Source organism: Dendropsophus ebraccatus, chromosome 3 (genome assembly GCF_027789765.1).
Source record: "Dendropsophus ebraccatus isolate aDenEbr1 chromosome 3, aDenEbr1.pat, whole genome shotgun sequence".
Classification (NCBI taxonomy): Eukaryota; Metazoa; Chordata; class Amphibia; order Anura; family Hylidae; genus Dendropsophus; species Dendropsophus ebraccatus.
The window spans coordinates 194,648,324-194,665,224 of record NC_091456.1 but is presented as its reverse complement, the minus strand read 5'-3'; the positions used below and the strand labels follow the sequence as shown (position 1 = coordinate 194,665,224).

At 46.9% G+C, this 16,901-nt stretch overlaps 1 pseudogene; it reads left to right on the top strand.

Annotated features, from left to right (window-relative positions):
• Positions 1-447: 447 nt before the first annotated feature.
• LOC138786656 (zinc finger protein 850-like) overlaps positions 448-16,901 on the top strand; it is a 40,161-nt pseudogene continuing 23,707 nt past the window's right edge.

The window sequence follows — 16,901 nt, the reverse complement described above, 5'->3', positions numbered from 1 at the left end:
TGATGGAATAAACCTTTGTCACTTGTTTAATGAATATCCGGAGTGCCGTGGAATATATTGAGATATAGCTAATTGAGTCCGTGGTCAAGACTCATCCAGAGGCACCAGGTTACCACTACTTGCTATTGGAGTGCTGCTCCGTGATTATCTTGTGATAGATAGATAGATAATAGATAGATAGATAGATAGATAGGAGATATAGATAGGAGATAGATAGATAGGAGATAGATAGATAGATAGATAGATAGAGAGATAGGAGATAGATAGATAGAGAGATAGATAGATAGATAGATAGGAGATAGATAGATAGAGAGATAGGAGATAGATAGATAGATAGGAGATAGAGAGATAGGAGATAGATAGATAGAGAGATAGGAGATAGATAGATAGATAGATAGGAGATAGATAGATAGGAGATATAGATAGATAGATAAACAGTCAGGGGAGAGGACATAGACAGGCTTACCAGCACACATAGGCCTGGAGAGGATGCTGCACAGGGAGGAGAAGGAGGGAGGACGCACAGGGCCGTACAGAGGTCACAGGTCATTCACTACACAGATGGGGAAGCACGGCCTGTGTTACAGATAATGCTGCATCTGCCCACACACAGCCGACTGATTTATGTTGAGCACAGGTGTAGATGGAGGTTAGCAGGCAGTGTGTTCGGCAGCTGCAGCGCTGTCTCACAAATCACACACTGCACTCCGTGTGACAGGAGCCGACAGTGCTCTAACTGCTCAGCCCTGGCTTGATTTTTTAGAATAACATCCTCTCCTTTTGGTCCCTGATGCCTCCTGCCTACCCCCTCAACCTGGTGCATACTGCAGGTTGGGAAACCCTGGTGTAGAGAGAGGACGGTGGATCGGTGCTGGCTAGTGCCGACATCATCTCAGGGGGAGGGAAGCCAGCCGGGGGGGCGCTGTTGATGTGGTAAGTGCGGGGCCTAGAAACGGCCCTCGGCGGCCGTGCACAGTCAGCTCAAGCTCAGCTGACTTCATGCAGCATCGCCAGACGTGTCCCAAGGCCCGCCCACCTGGAGCCGCAGCGTACGCACGCAGGGGTCAGAGAGCTAAGTGCCCGCCGGGACAGAGGGCAAGTTCCCGTAGTTCAGCCACCAGGCAGGGAATTGAGGAGAGGGGGCGGCACAGCGGCGGACTCCAAGGTTAGCGTGCCGCCAGTACATGATCATCAGGGGCCCATTCTGCTGCTCTGTAGTAGCATCCTTTGTAATAATGTGGGCGGCATGGAATGGGCCCCCCCGGAGCCTCGGGCTGCCCAAACCACCCACATTATAATCCGCCACTGGGGGGGTGACTGTGTGATCATTGTGTGTGTCAGGTTCCTATAAGGTGTCAGGACGTGGCGGTCTATTTCTCCATGGAGGAGTGGGAGTATGTAGAAGGACACAAGGATCAGTACAAGGATGTGATGCTGGAGGATCAGCAGCCCCTCCCATCAGCAGGTAATAGACAGGACTATATACACACCTCCTCTCTGTATTATCTGGATGGAAAGAATGAATTCAGTCTCTGTATGTGTTCCCTCCAGTCAGATCCAGTAAGAGAACAGCACCAGAGAGATGTCCCCGTCCTCTTCTCCCACAGGATCAGGATCAGGTAGATGGAGATGTTCCCTATGATCTGTACATCCCACCTGACTTCTCCTCCTGTCTCATGACTTTTACAATATTTCTCTCACATCTTATGAATCAGGGGGAAGATGGGAACAATATTAATGCTGCAGAGACAGATGTGAGCAGTGATGAGCAGTATAAGGAGGACATCACTACAGGGAAGGATCTGGACTCTATTAATGATATAGACAGCACATCAGAAGAAGAGACAGATGACAGCAGTGATGAGCAGTATAAGGAGGAGATTCCTATGGGGAAAGATCTGAGCCATTTCAATGTTACAGACATTAGGGTAAAAGAAGAAGAGGAAGAGACAGATGATGGCAGTGATGAGCAGTATAAGGAGGACAACACTACAGGTAACCGCCCAGGTGAGTAGTGATCACTAAATGCAGAGAACACTCACACATGCTCCTCAGAATTTTGTGTGTATTTTTTTGCAGAGTAGGCATAAATGTAAGAAGCCAAAAGCCACAAATTCTTCTTAGTTTATTAGTCTTCAACAGACTTTAGTACTTGTAGTATAGAGTAGCTGAGAAATGGCCAATTAGATGAGAGAAGAACGGACACTCCGGGAGTTCGGAGAAGTAAGATTAGAGATGGGTCGGTAGTCAGCAGCACAGAATGGAGGGAGAGATGATTCCTCAGTAGTGAGGTTATACCAGAGCAGAGGAAAGAAGGAAGAGCAGAGGAAAGAAGGAGGAGCTGAGGAAGATAGCAGGAGGCCAACAAAATGTGCTGGGAATGGAACGTTGTATCTTTACCACCTTCCAGTCTGAGGACGTTCTATGGAAGATATTTGTTACCCAGAGCAACGTCCAGAACAGAGAAGCAGCAGCTGAGGTGTCTGGTGTTGCTGTATAATAACCTTGTGGTGTCATCAATGCTGAGAAATCCCTGTGGATGAGAGAATGTGGGATCAGATTGGGGGGGGGGATGGGGAGAATGAGGAGGAATTCTGGGAAAGCTGCACTTAGAGATGTTCTATAAATAAGACGAGCGATATCTGCAGAAGCCGCACCGTTATATTACTCCTTGCTAATAGAATGAGTTTCTTCTTGGCAGCTGAGTGTACCCGGAGATCAGAGGGACATCAGATATCTCCAGATATTACAGCAGATGGTCAGATCACACAAGATACATATGAAGAAGCTTCTATTACCCCAGATATACCCCCAGCCCCTCACAGCAAAGATCTGCCATCTCATCCTTCTATACAAGTCCCATCTACTGATCCGTCACAGACTGTTATACAGAATAAAAGGCACAGAAAGGATGGTGAACATAAAAGTGCTCATGCAAAAAATAAGCCATTTCCATGTTCAGAATGTGGGAAGTGTTTTGCTAAAAAGTCATGTCTTGTTAGACATCAAAGATCTCACATAGAAGATAAGCCATTTAAATTTACAGAAGGTGAGAAATGTTTTTCGTACAAAAGAACACTTCACCCAAGGGAGAAGCCATTTTCATGTTCAGAATGTGGGAAATCTTTTATAGTAAAATCACATCTTGTTGATCATCAAAGAATTCACACAGGAGAGAAGCCATTTTCATGTCTAGAATGTAGAAAATGTTTTCGTAGAAAAATACACCTTTTTGTACACCAGAGAGTTCACACAGGGGAGAAGCCATTTCCATGCTCAGAATGTGGTAAATGTTTTACTCAAAAATCAAATCTTGTTAAGCATCAAAGAATTCACACAGGAGAGAAGCCGTTTTCATGCTTAGAATGTGGTAAATGTTTTACTCAAAAATCATATCTTGTTCTGCATCAAAAAATTCACACAGGGGAGAAGCCATTTTCATGTTCTGAATGTGGGAAATGTTTTACTCAAAAATCACACCTTCTTAAGCATCAAAATATTCACACAGGAGAGAAGCCGTTTTCATGTCCAGAATGTGCGAGAGCTTTTATGTTAAAATCACTTCTTGTTAAGCATCAAAAAATTCACACAGGAGATAAGCCATTTTCCTGTCCAGAATGTGGTAAATCTTTTTTAGCAAAATCAGATCTTGTTTATCATCAAAGAATTCACACAGGGGAGAAGCCATTTTCATGTCTAGAATGTGGAAAATGTTTTCGTATAAAAATACAACTTTTTAAACACCAGAGAGTTCACACAGGGGAGAAGCCATTTTCATGCTCAGAATGTGGGAAATGTTTTACGGATAAACAAAATCTTGTTAAGCATCGACACATTCACACAGGGGAGAAGCCATTTTCATGCTCAGAATGTGGAAAATGTTTTACACAAAAACAAAATCTTGTTAAGCATCAACAAATTCACGCAGGGGTGAAGCCATTTTCATGCTCTGAATGTGGAAAATGTTTTACTCAAAAAATATGTCTTGTTAACCATCGAAAAATTCACACAGGGGAGAAGCCATTTTTATGCTCAGAATGTGGGAAATGTTTTACGCTAAAACAAACTCTTGTTAAGCATCGACAAAGTCACACAGGGGAGAAGCCATTTTCATGCTCAGAATGTGGAAAATGTTTTACTAAAAAATCCAGTCTTCTTGAACATCAAAATATTCACTCAGGGGAGAAGCCTTTTTCATGCTCAGAATGTGGAAGATGTTTTATTCGAAAAAGAGGTCTTGTTAAGCATCAAAATATTCACTCAGGGGAGAAGCCATTTTCATGTTGAGAATGTGGGAAATGTTTTTCTGTTAAAAAAAAAAAAAAAAGTCTTGTTGAGCATAGGCCCATATATGTGAAGTCTTTGAAGAAAAAGTAATCTCTAATGGAGCATGAAAGAACTCACAAATGGAAAACGTAACTTGTTATCATAGAGCTTACACTGGACAGTCGCCTTATTTATGTCTTATTGATGGAAAAACCATAATTTCTTCCAATCGGATGTGATGGCTGGAAATAAAGCTGCGGCCATAGGGGCTGAGGAGTGTGCAGCTCCAATCCCAGTCCTTCCATCTCATCTAGGTGATAGAAGTCACAGGGACAGAAGACTTTTCCCTCCTAATAATAACTAGATATCTCCCAGCAAACTAATGCTCAATATCCGCTGGATCCATCCCAACATTTCCCGCCAATAATTCTTTCCTCCAATAGAATTTCTAAGTCTTTTCCAATCCGTCAGCTTTCCGGGGATTAGGAGAGAATCCCATAAGAAGTAATGGCCGTTGTGTTCCGGCCCTCCTGCCGCACGCTCTCTGCTACTATTGTTATATCCTGTGTGTGTGTATATATATATATATATATATATATATATATATATATATAAAAGCGGCTAATAAAGATGGTGGATACTGCTACTATTCTGCTATTGGTCAGTGTAACATTTGGGGGCGGGGACTATTGGGGTGAATATATACAGAAACATTATTGTGTAGATGATATAAAACACATAAGCCAAAGCTAAAGCATGGCTTACACTATAAAGTGCATAGAGCCCATCAATCACTTCTAGAGATGAGTGAAGCAGCTGGAGATTCGTCTCGCGTGGAGTGTAACCACTGATTACGTATAGTGCATGCTCAGTTCACTAATGAAATCAAAGTTTTAGAACACAGGATTGTTGTGCAAGCACTGATTACGTATGGTGCATGCTCAGTTCACTAATGAAATCAAAGTTTTAGAACACAGTAGGAGTGGTGTGCAAGCACTGATTATGTATGGTGCATGCTCAGTTCACTAATGAAAACTAATTTTTAGAGCACAGTAGGAGTGAAGTGCAACCACTGATTATGTGAGGCGCACACTCAGTTCACTAATGAAATCAAAGTTGTAGAACACAGTAGGAGTGGTGTGCAAGAACTGATTATTTAAGGCGCACAGTTCAATAATGTGTTAGGGTACTATTACACGGAACCATATTTGAGCCGATTATCCTTCCGTGTAATAAACAACGATCAGCCAATGAAAACGATTATTGGCTGATCGTTGATATAGGTTTGGACCTATAATTGTCGGGCGCCGACCACGCATCGCTGTGTGATAGCAGTGCGTGGCCGGCAGCTGACAATTTTCAAAGTGCATACATTACCTAGCCATGGTCCAGGGCTCCCCTTGCGGTCCGCTTCTCCACGGGTCCCACGCGCTGCAGTTTCAGAGCGGCCTGTCTTAGCTGACAGGCCGCTCAGCCAATCACTGGACTGCCGCAGCCAGTGATTGGCTGAGCAGCCTGTTAGCTAAAACAGGCCGCTCTCAAGCTGCAGCGCACAGGACCCGGGGAGAAGCGGACCGCAAGGGGAGCCCTGGACCATGGATAGGTAATGTATTCAGTTTAGGCAAGGGCTGCAAGGTCATCGGTAACGATGTCCCTGCAGCCTTTGTTAAACAATTATCAGGCAGTGTAATAGGCCCAGCAAACAAGCAACGATCTAGCAGATCGGCGTTCGTTTACAGTTATAATCGGGATACTTTGTGAAAGCCTATGGCTGGAAGGGGTGTACACAGCAGATAACAGTCACAATAGGTTTATATATAGTATCACGTTTTGTTGCAGCAGCGCTGGATGATGTCTGGCAGGTGAGCAGTGTGTGGTTCAGCAGAGCTGGAGGTGGTAAGCGGTTGTGCCACTAACTGATGTGTAGGAAGATAGCACACGGCAGGAGTGGCTCCTGGGTAGAAGAGCCGTCATAAAGAAGCCGGTGCCGCGGTCTGTTTTTCGAACTGCGGCCCTGTTCCCGTGAATGGCGCCGTTCTATGCAGCGGTACCGGGCAGTGCTGAAGCACTGGAGGATGGCCGGCCCGCCCCCAGTAAGAGGGAATTCCCTCCCCTGTATGACGCTCCTCTATTAGTATCAATGGAGCCGCGTCATACAGGGGAGGGAATTCCCTCCCACTGGGGGCGGGTCGGCCAACGTCCAGTGCTTCACACCAGCCCAGGACCCATTCTATCGGTGTGTTAAATTCAAGAGGATGTACCTGGTGGTACATCCTCTTTAAATATAGCCTCAGAGAGCAGGTAAGATGGCCACTGAAGATGCAGTGGCCATCTTGGAAAGAGGCAGAAATGCCCAAAATCACAGCAAACATAAAACCAGTACCGGATCCTATCATAATGAAAACTAATTTTTAGAACACAGTAGGAGTGGAGTGCAAGCACTGATTATGTAAGGTGCATGCTCAATTCACAGATCCCAGTAAATTGGTATAACTCAATAAGAGGTGAGTAGTGAGTAGAGGTGCCCAGTGAGTAACTAATAATATGGACTGTGTCTTTTCTGGTCCCAGTGGATTCCTATAGGCCCCCAGTTACTTGGTAAACTGGACACTTGGTTGGCAGCTACAAGAGACAATCCCCCGCAATCAGCCCTCCTCTCTCTGTCCCTATATCACTCTTATGCTGCATTTACACAGACAGATTTATCTGACAGATTCTTGAAGCCAAAGCCAGGATTGGATTTGGAAAGGGGAAAAATCTCAGTCTTTCCTTTATGACCTGTTCTCTGTTTATAGTCTGTTCCTGGCTTTGGCTTAAAAAAATCTGTCAGATAAATCTGTCTGTGTAAACGAACCCTTTGTCTCTCCTCTCTGTTCCTTTATCGCTCCTTTAGTCTCTCCTCTCTGTCCCTATATCACTCTGTTAGTCTCTCCTCTCTGTTCCTTTATCGCTCCTTTAGTCTCTCCTCTCTGTCTCTATATCACTCTGTTAGGGGCCTATTCCACGGAGCGATAATTGGCCGAATCAGCACGATAATCGGACGAATCGGCCCGATACGACCGATCATCGCTCTGTGGAAAAGAGAGAATGATCAGCCAATGATCATGTCATCGGCTGATTGTTCATTTAGGTTCAAATCATCGTTCGCCACCAGCACATCGCTACTGTGGAATAACGGTACGCGGTGGCGACTGACGATTTCAAAAGATCATACACTACCTGTCCGGGCTACAGGTCTTCTTCCCCCGGTCCCGCGCCGCAGCAGGGCTGTCTGAACTGACAGACCGCTCAGCCAATCACTGGCCGGAACCGCCACGGCCAGTGATTGGCTGAGTGGTTCTTCAGTTCAGACAGCACCGCTCCGAACCTGCTGTGGTGCGGGAACGGGAGAAGAAGACCTGCAGCCCGGACAGGTATTGTATGAAACAAGGACTGCAAGGACATAGGTAACGATGTCCCTGCAGCCCTTGCTAACGATCATCGGGGCCGTGGAATAGGCCCAGTAAACAAGCGCCGATCTAGCAGATTAGTCTCTCCTCTCTGTCCCTATATCACTCTGTTAGTCTCTCCTCTCTGTCCCTTTTGCTCTATGTTAGTCTCTCCTCTCTGTCCCTTTTGCTCTATGTTAGTCTCTCCTCTCTGTCCCTATATTGCTCTGTTAGTCTCTCCTCTCTGTCCCTATATCGCTCCGTTAGTCTCTCCTCTCTGTCCCTATATCGCTCCGTTAGTCTCTCCTCTCTGTCCCTTTAGCTCTATGTTAGTCTCTCCCAGCTGCCATCCTGCTCTCACCTCCACACACAGCTCACTGGCCACCTCCGTTACTGTACAGCCTTATATAGAGGGGGAGGTGCTGATATCACAGAGGGCCTGAAGCTGATTGGACGGGCGCTAAGGATCATGGTTAATCCCTTTCTCCAGCCCAGTGACGCTCTAGATAGCATGTGCAGCCGCCATTTGTTTTTGTTTTTTTACAAATTTCCTTAACCCTTTAAGGACATGGCCTATTTTCGTTTTTACGTTTTCGGTTTTTCCTCCTTGTGTTTAAAAGGTCATAGCACTTGCATTTTTCCACCTAGAAACCCACATGACCCCTTATTTCTTGCGTCACTAATTGTACTTTGCAATTACAGGCTGAATTTTTGCATAAAGTACACTGCGAAACCAGAAAAAAATTCAAAGTGTGGTGAAATTGAAAAAAAAAAACGCATTTCTTTTATTTGGGGGAAATGTGTTTTTACGCCATTCGCCCTGGGGTAAAACTGACTTGTTATGCATGTTCCTCAAGTCGTTACGATTAAAACGATATATAACATGTATAACTTATATTGTATCTGATGGCCTGTAAAAAATTCAAACCGTTGTTAACCAATATACGTTCCTTAAAATCGCTCCATTCCCAGGCTTATAGCGCTTTTATCCTTTGGTCTATGGGGCTGAGCGAGGTGTCATTTTTTGCGCCATGATGTGATCTTTCTATCGGTACCTTGATTGCGCATATACGACTTTTTGATCGCTTTTTATTACATTTTTTCTGGATTTGATGCGACCAAAAATGCGCAATTTTGCACTTTGGGATTTTTTTGCGCTGACGCCGTTTACCGTACGAGATCAGGAATGTGATTAATTAATAGTTCGGGCGATTACGCACGCGGCGATACCAAACATGTTTATTTATTTATTTATTTGTTTACTTTTATTTAAAACCTGGGAAAAGGGGGGTGATTCAGACTTTTATTAGGGGAGGGGGCTTTTTACTATTAACAACACGTTTGTTTTTTTTTTTACACATATACTAGAAGCCCCCCTGGGGGACTTCTAGTATATACACTTTGATCTCTCATAGAGATCTCTGCAGCATAGATATGCTGCAGAGATCCATGAGATCGGCACTCGTTTGCTTTCGGCTGCTGCCGCCGGAAACAAACGAGTGCCGAGCCGAGGACGGCGCCATCTTGGACGCGTCCCCGGCCGGCATCAGTAACGGAGATCGCTCCTCCGGGACAAGGTCCCGGAGGAGCGATCTCCCCCACTAGACACCAGGGAAACGTTGCCTCCGGTAATCGGAGGCAGCTGTCAACTTTGACAGCTGCCTCCGATTAGCTAATTAGCGGGCACGGCGATTGGACCGTGCCCGCTAATAGCGGCGGTCCCGGGCTACACGCGGCACCCGGGATCGCGGCACTTCAAAGCGGGCCGCCGCGCGGCCCCGCTTTGAAGTGCTAATGAGGACATAGGACGTACCGGTACGTCCTATGTCCTTAAGAGGTTAACAAATGGGTGGGAATTCGGTTCGCAGAACAAAGCGAATTGATAGCCCGATTTGAAGTGAATTCCTATAAATGTGTGCGCCCAGCATCCGTACGTATCAGTCATTTCATATAGTACTATCCCCCCCAAAAACCACATCCATACAATAGTCATATCCATAATGTGGCCTCTAACTGCAGACTCACCTTGTTCACGTCTCTACATGTTATGGGGCCGTGATCCGTGCTGCAGAAAGAACGGGAAGGTCCCAGTAAGACCCGCAATTGCGTCACAGATCACTGTCTATGTCAGGGGTCTCAAACTCGCGGCCCGCGGGCCAACTGCGGCCCTCGGGACACTAGTTTGCGGCCCCCACCTCAATGGTAGCTTTTCTGTAAGTGCGGCCCTCATCAGCTGCTCAGCCGCGATTGGCTGAGCTTAACTTTATGCTCAGCCAATCGCGGCTGCGCAGCTGATGACGTGGCAGAGGGGGGCCGGCAGTAGTGGATTATAACAGGGGCGTTCCGGGCGGCAGCCCGGGGCCCTGAGCTCCTGGGGGGCCCATGACCACCCAAAAAAGACTTATACTTTCAGTGGTGTACTGTCTCCTGGCTACACTTCTGCCATGATTTGCAAAAAAATCACAGTTTTTTTTATGGCAATTTTGCACAAATCAGGACATCATGACATTATCTATACTGTACTATGAACACCAGGCTAGTGCTGCCATAGTTACAGTGGGGTGGGGGGGCCCAGGCTTGGTGAACAGCCCGGGGCCTATGGTAAAGTTAATCCGCCCCTGGGGGCCAGCATCAGGGACGGCTGCAGCTGTTTGGCCGGCCTCCCAAAGACGACGGAGAGGTGGGTGGCGGTGGTGGTGGGAAGGGAGGTGTGCGGTGCAGGGGCCTACAGCCGCCTAGCAGAGCCGCCGCCCCCTAGCGTCCCTGCCGCACATGCAGCTCCCCGGTCTCTGGAGGAGGAGGCCGCGGGGACTGCAAGGTGATCGCATCGCTGCAAGTCCTGGGGCTGTTCAGCAGGATCGGGGGATGCAGTGCAGACCCCCGATCCTGCTTTACAGCCCCAGGACTTGCAGCAATGCGATCACCTCACCCTGCAGTCCCCACGGCCTCCTCCTCCAGAGATCGAGGAGCTGCATGTGCGGCTGCGAGGAGAGCGCCGATGCCGGGAGGAGGAGGGGTGTGTACCCAGCTCCCCCCAGTCCCCTGTGTCACCCCCAGTCCCCTCTCAGAGACCCCAGTCCCCTGTGTCACCCCCTGCTCCCTCCAGTCCCCTTTCAGAGACCCCCAGTCCCCTGTGTCACCCCTACTCCCCCCAGTCCCCTCTGAGACCCCCAGTCCCATCTGTCACCCCCAGTCCCCTGTGTTACCCCCCTGCTCCCCCCAGTCCCCTGTGTCACCCCCCAGTCCCCTTCTTGTGGAAAACCGGATGCGGCCCAGCCTCACCCAGACTCTACCTCCAGCGGCCCCTGGGTAAATTGAGTTTGAGACCCATGGTCTATGTAGAGGTCTGAGCATAATGGACGTGTGACTGAGGCCTGACAGGTTATGGTTGCTACGGACAACTAAGCCGGGTTTTCATTATCTCCCACCTTGTGTACACTTAAAGGTTAAGGGCCCTTTTACACAGAAAGATTATCTGACAGATTATCTGCCAAAGATTTGAAGCCAAAACCAGGAACAGACTATAAAGAGAGATCAGGTCATACATGAAAGCCAGAGATTTCTCCTCTTTTCAATTCCAGTCCTGGCTTTGGCTTCAAATCTTTGGCAGATAATCTGTCAGATAATCTTTCTGTGTAAAAGGGCCCTAAGTTAACACAACGTATTTATTCAATTAATAACAGCTGTTGTTGCAGATTGCAACACCAGACTTTATTAATCGAATAAATACATTGGAATCCCAGCCGGAGTATATACACATAGGATGGAATTTATGAAGACTGTCGTTCTTATATTAGGCCCGCCCCCTTTTCCCCAGCAGAATTCATGCGCCTCTTAGTGAATCCGGCCGGCCGCCCGAATCTGCGCTCGGCGTACTAAATCTAGACCTGCTTCCAGCAGCTGTAGATTTGGATCATGATTTACGCCTACGAGCAGGTGTAAATCATGATGAATGAGGCGTGGGAGGAGGCCACGCCTCCTGCCCCCCCATCTGGCGTACGGGAGGCATACGCCAGGGAGAAGGGGTGAATCTGCACCCTCTCCCTGATGTACGCCTCCAGCGTATCTTTCATAAACATCTCCCATAGAATATACTCCAGCTGGGATTCCTTGCAGCCTCACCGAAAACTGACATGTCCACTCACTGATTAAGATAAGAAAAGATAATCCTTTAATAGTCTCACCATGGGGAAATTCAGTGTGTTACAGCAGGATAGATATTACACATACAAAAAGCTAAAAGGTAAAGTAGACAAAGAGAACAAAAGGTAAAAAAGATACAATAGAAACATTAGACTATTTTAGTTCTTTATATGGAGTGATCTCTGCTTGGGTCGGTGTTGGTTGTACAGCCTGACCGCTGCAGGAAGGAAGGACGTCTGATATCGCTCCTTCTCGCACTTTGGGTGAATTAATCGGTCACTGATAATACTGCCCAGTGCCATCACGGTTTCGTGCATAGGATGGGAGTCATTCCCCAGTATGGAGCTGACCACTCACAAAATCCTTCGCTCCCCCACCACCTGCATCGGATCCAGGGGGCTCCCAAGGACAGAGCTCGCCCTTCTCATCAGTTTGTCCAGTTTGTTCCTATCGCTGGTTGATATGCAGCTCCCTCAGCAGGACACTCCGAAGAAGATGGCTGATGCCACTACAGAGTTATAGAAGGTGCTAAGAAGGTGCCCCCTGGACTCCAAAGACCCTAAGCCTCCTGAGCAGGTAGAGCCCGCTGTGGCCCTTTCTGTACACTGTGTCCATGTGATCAGCCCAGTCCAGCTTATTATTGAGGACCACACCCAGATATTTATACGTGTTCACTGTCTCAATGTCCGCCCCCTGGATGTCCACTGATCTTGGTGGAAATTACACATATACAGCTCTGCTCCACACACATTACACACATACAGCTCTGCTCCACACACATTACACACATACAGCTCTGCTCCACACACATTACACACACATACAGCTCTGCTCCACACACATTACACACATACAGCTCAGCTACATGTACATTACACACATACAGCTCAGCTACATGTACATTACACATATACAGCTCAGCTACATGTACATTACACACATATAGCTCAGCTACATGTACATTACACACATACAGCTCAGCTACATGTACATTACACACATATACAGCTCAGCTACATGTACATTACACACATATACAGCTCAGCTACATGTACATTACACACATATACAGCTCAGCTACATGTACATTACACATATATACAGCTCAGCTACATGTACATTACACATATACAGCTCAGCTACATGTACATTACACACATATACAGCTCAGCTACATGTACATTACACACATATACAGCTCAGCTACATGTACATTACACACATATACAGCTCAGCTACATGTACATTACACACATACAGCTCAGCTACATGTACATTACACACATACAGCTCAGCTACATGTACATTACACACATACAGCTCAGCTACATGTACATTACACATATACAGCTCAGCTACATGTACATTACACACATATACAGCTCAGCTACATGTACATTACACACATATACAGCTCAGCTACATGTACATTACACATATATACAGCTCAGCTACATGTACATTACACACATACAGCTCAGCTACATGTACATTACACATATACAGCTCAGCTACATGTACATTACACACATATACAGCTCTGCTCCACACACATTACACACATACAGCTCAGCTACATGTACATTACACACATACAGCTCAGCTACATGTACATTACACACATACAGCTCAGCTACATGTACATTACACACAGGGCTCTGCTGCAGGCATATATAACACACACATACACAGCTCTGCTCCACACACATCACACACACACAGCTCTGCTGCATACACATCACACACACAGCTCTGCTGCATACACATCACTTCAGCTCATCCAGCACAGCAGAGTCCTGCATACACTGAGCAGCAGCCCCTGATCATGTGACTCCTCCTCCTCCATGTGACTGATCACATGACTGTGACATCATGGCAGGTCCTGGAAGCGCAGGGTAGGTACATTTTATGTGTCTGTGTGAGGATTATTATTATTATTGGGGGATTAGTTGTAGTTTGGGGAAGTCGCTGTATAACCGTTATTATGCGCTGCATGTAATCGTATTGAAAGTGACAATAAAGTGATATGCAGCGGATCCGTCATATGTGAACCCATCCTTAAAGAGGATGTACCACCAAGTACATCCTCTTTAACCTGACACAGGGATAGAACGGCGTCGTCATGGAGAAGCCGGTGCCGCGGTCCGTTTCTTGATCCGCGGCCCGGTTCCCGTGTACGGCGCCGTTCTATACACGGTTACCGGCTGGTGCTCAAGCACTGGAGGCAGGCCGGCCCGTCCCCAGTGGGAGGGAATTCCCTCCCCTCTATGACGTGGCTCCATTGATTCTAGAGGAGCCGTGTCATAGACGGGAGGGAATTCCCTCCCACTGGGGGCGGGCCGGATGGCCTCCAGTGCTTGAGCACCAGCCGGTAACCGTGTATAGAACGGCGCCGTACACGGGAACCGGGCCGCGGATCAAGAAACGGACCTCGGCACCGGCTTCCCAGTGACGGTGCCGTTCTATCCCTGTTTCGAATTAAAGAGGATGTTCCTGGTGGTACATCCTCTTTAAAGTTTTTTCAAGCTGCTGAGCCGAACTTTTGAAAGGTTCGCTTATCTCTAATTCTATCTCCTGACGGCAGTATACAGAGCTCATCACTGAGAAACACATGTAATTTTGCAGCAGAGCATCGCTTTACTGCCACAGCTCTCTTTTACCTCTTTCTTTCTTTGGCGCCATTTCAGCAGCATCTCCTCAGGCTGTGCGAGATGTCTCAGCTCAATTCTGTTGAAGGGAATGAAGCCAAGTTGTAATACCACATACAACCTGAGGACGGGTGTGGTGCTGTTTACGGATGGAATGTTCCAGTCTAAATGTTTCTACCTCTTTGAAACCCTTCCTGTGCCTGGAAGAGCCGTAGAATCCTTGTGAGCAGCTTAGCTGGGAGGAGTAGTGCTGCAGCTTCCATCTTAGATCTCCTCTGATACTATTGCTTCACACATTTGCAAAAAAAAAAATCCTTGTTAGTATACATCTGCCTGCATATTCCAGATGAATGGAAATAGAAAGTCTTTGGTTCAGCTTGTTCCAGAACATATACCCCCCTGCAAGTTTAAAAGTTGTTTTTTTAGGACAATAACTGCATCACCTGCCGAACGGACCCCAGGACAGATCTCAGATTAAAAACAGCTATCCGAAGGTACAAGTGGTTTTAGGGGGGTCAGATTGTGAGTACAGAGTCGCTTTAAAGGGATTGTCTGAAGGACAGGGAGGTTCCTACCGGTTCTTTTCTCCTAAGCTGCACTCCCTCCGTCTGACTGACAATAGTGGGCCGACAGCATGTTGTGGACATTAAATAATGCCAATGAAACCGCTCCTGCACACAATTTTCAATACCTACCCGATATCACCACAACTTCGGTAACTTCACCTGCCCCCCCCCCCCTCTCATCTCGGATGTTATCATCTAAGGCTGCTTTCCCACGTTCCGTGATCCTAATGGATGACGGACGTGGAATGCATGTACCGGAGTCCCCCCGCGCCCGGACAGCATCTGTAATTAGAGACTGTATTCATAAGCGCCGCGCTGTAGTAAAAGCATCACGCAGCTGATTCATTACAGCGCGGCGCTTATGAATACAATCTCCCCCACTCCCAGCATCTAATTACAGATGCTGTCCGGGCGCGGGGGGACTCCGGTACTGGCATTCCACGTCCGTGATCCGTCAGGATCACGGAACGTGGGAATGCAGCCTAAGACGGCCAGAAGGAGGAATGGGAGATTATGGGGCTGCATTGTTGTCGTGACTCCCTCTAAAGTTAAAGAAAGCTAAGCAAATTGCGTAAGTTACCTACTATGGCTTCTTGACCACTAATAAAGACCCCGAGGAACAAAGACGGCCGGGGAGCCCTGGATCTGAAAGGGGCAGGTCCAAATAGTAGGAAAATATATGGTGGTTATCTCCACACTGGAGCTTTGTTGGTGGATGTCAGGTGTAATGAGCAGCCAACATCCCCGTATACACAGCGTCTCAGCTCATAGTTAAAGAGAGAAAACTTTTAGGGCAAAAAATATATATTTATACAAAGAAAATTTAATGGTATCAGTGACCATGTGGTGGCTGCCATCTTAAGAGTATTCTGGAGAAAATGTTTTTCAAATAAGTTGCTTCAATGAAGTTAAATAAATTTGTAATATAATGTTATTAAACTGCTGCATTGTACATGATTCCCCCCGCACATTCTGTCCCTAGTGCTAATAGAACCTGAGGAGGTGACTGTATGTGATGTTACATTGTCCCTTCTCTCCATACATTACAGGATCCTCTACTGATAATTCTCCAGAGCAACCGATCAACCATGGAGAGAGACAGAGACAAGATGGCCGAGAGGATAATAACCCTCACCCTACACATACTCTTCCTGCTTACTGGGGAGGTGAGGGATTCTGGGAGTGATGTCATCATGACATCATTCTTATCTATGGAATAACAGATGGATAGGACTGGGGAGGTGAGGGATTCTGGGAGTGATGTCATCATGACATCATTATCTATGGAATAACAGATGGATAGGACTGGAGAGGTGAGGGATTCTGGGAGTGATGTCATCATGACATCATTCTTATCTATGGAATAACAGATGGATAGGACTGGGGAGGTGAGGGATTCTGGGAGTGATGTCATCATGACATCATTCTTATCTATGGAATAACAGATGGATAGGACTGGGGAGGTGAGGGATTCTGGGAGTGATGTCATCATGACATCATTCTTATCTATGGAATAACAGATGGATAGGACTGGAGAGGGGGGGATTCTGGGAGTGATGTCATCATGACATCATTCTTATCTATGGAATAACAGAAGGATAGGACTGGGGAGGTGAGGGATTCTGGGAGTGATGTCATCATGACATCATTCTTATCTATGGAATAACAGATGGATAGGACTGGAGAGGTGAGGGATTCTGGGAATGGATGGAGTGATAGTAATGTGTCTCTCCATACACAGGATTACACAGTAGTGAAGAAGTCCTCTAGTGGGCGCTGTGGGGCCCCTGGGTGTGAAGGATGGGGAAGAACCCTGAGCCCAATCCCGGGGCCCCTGATACATAAAGAAA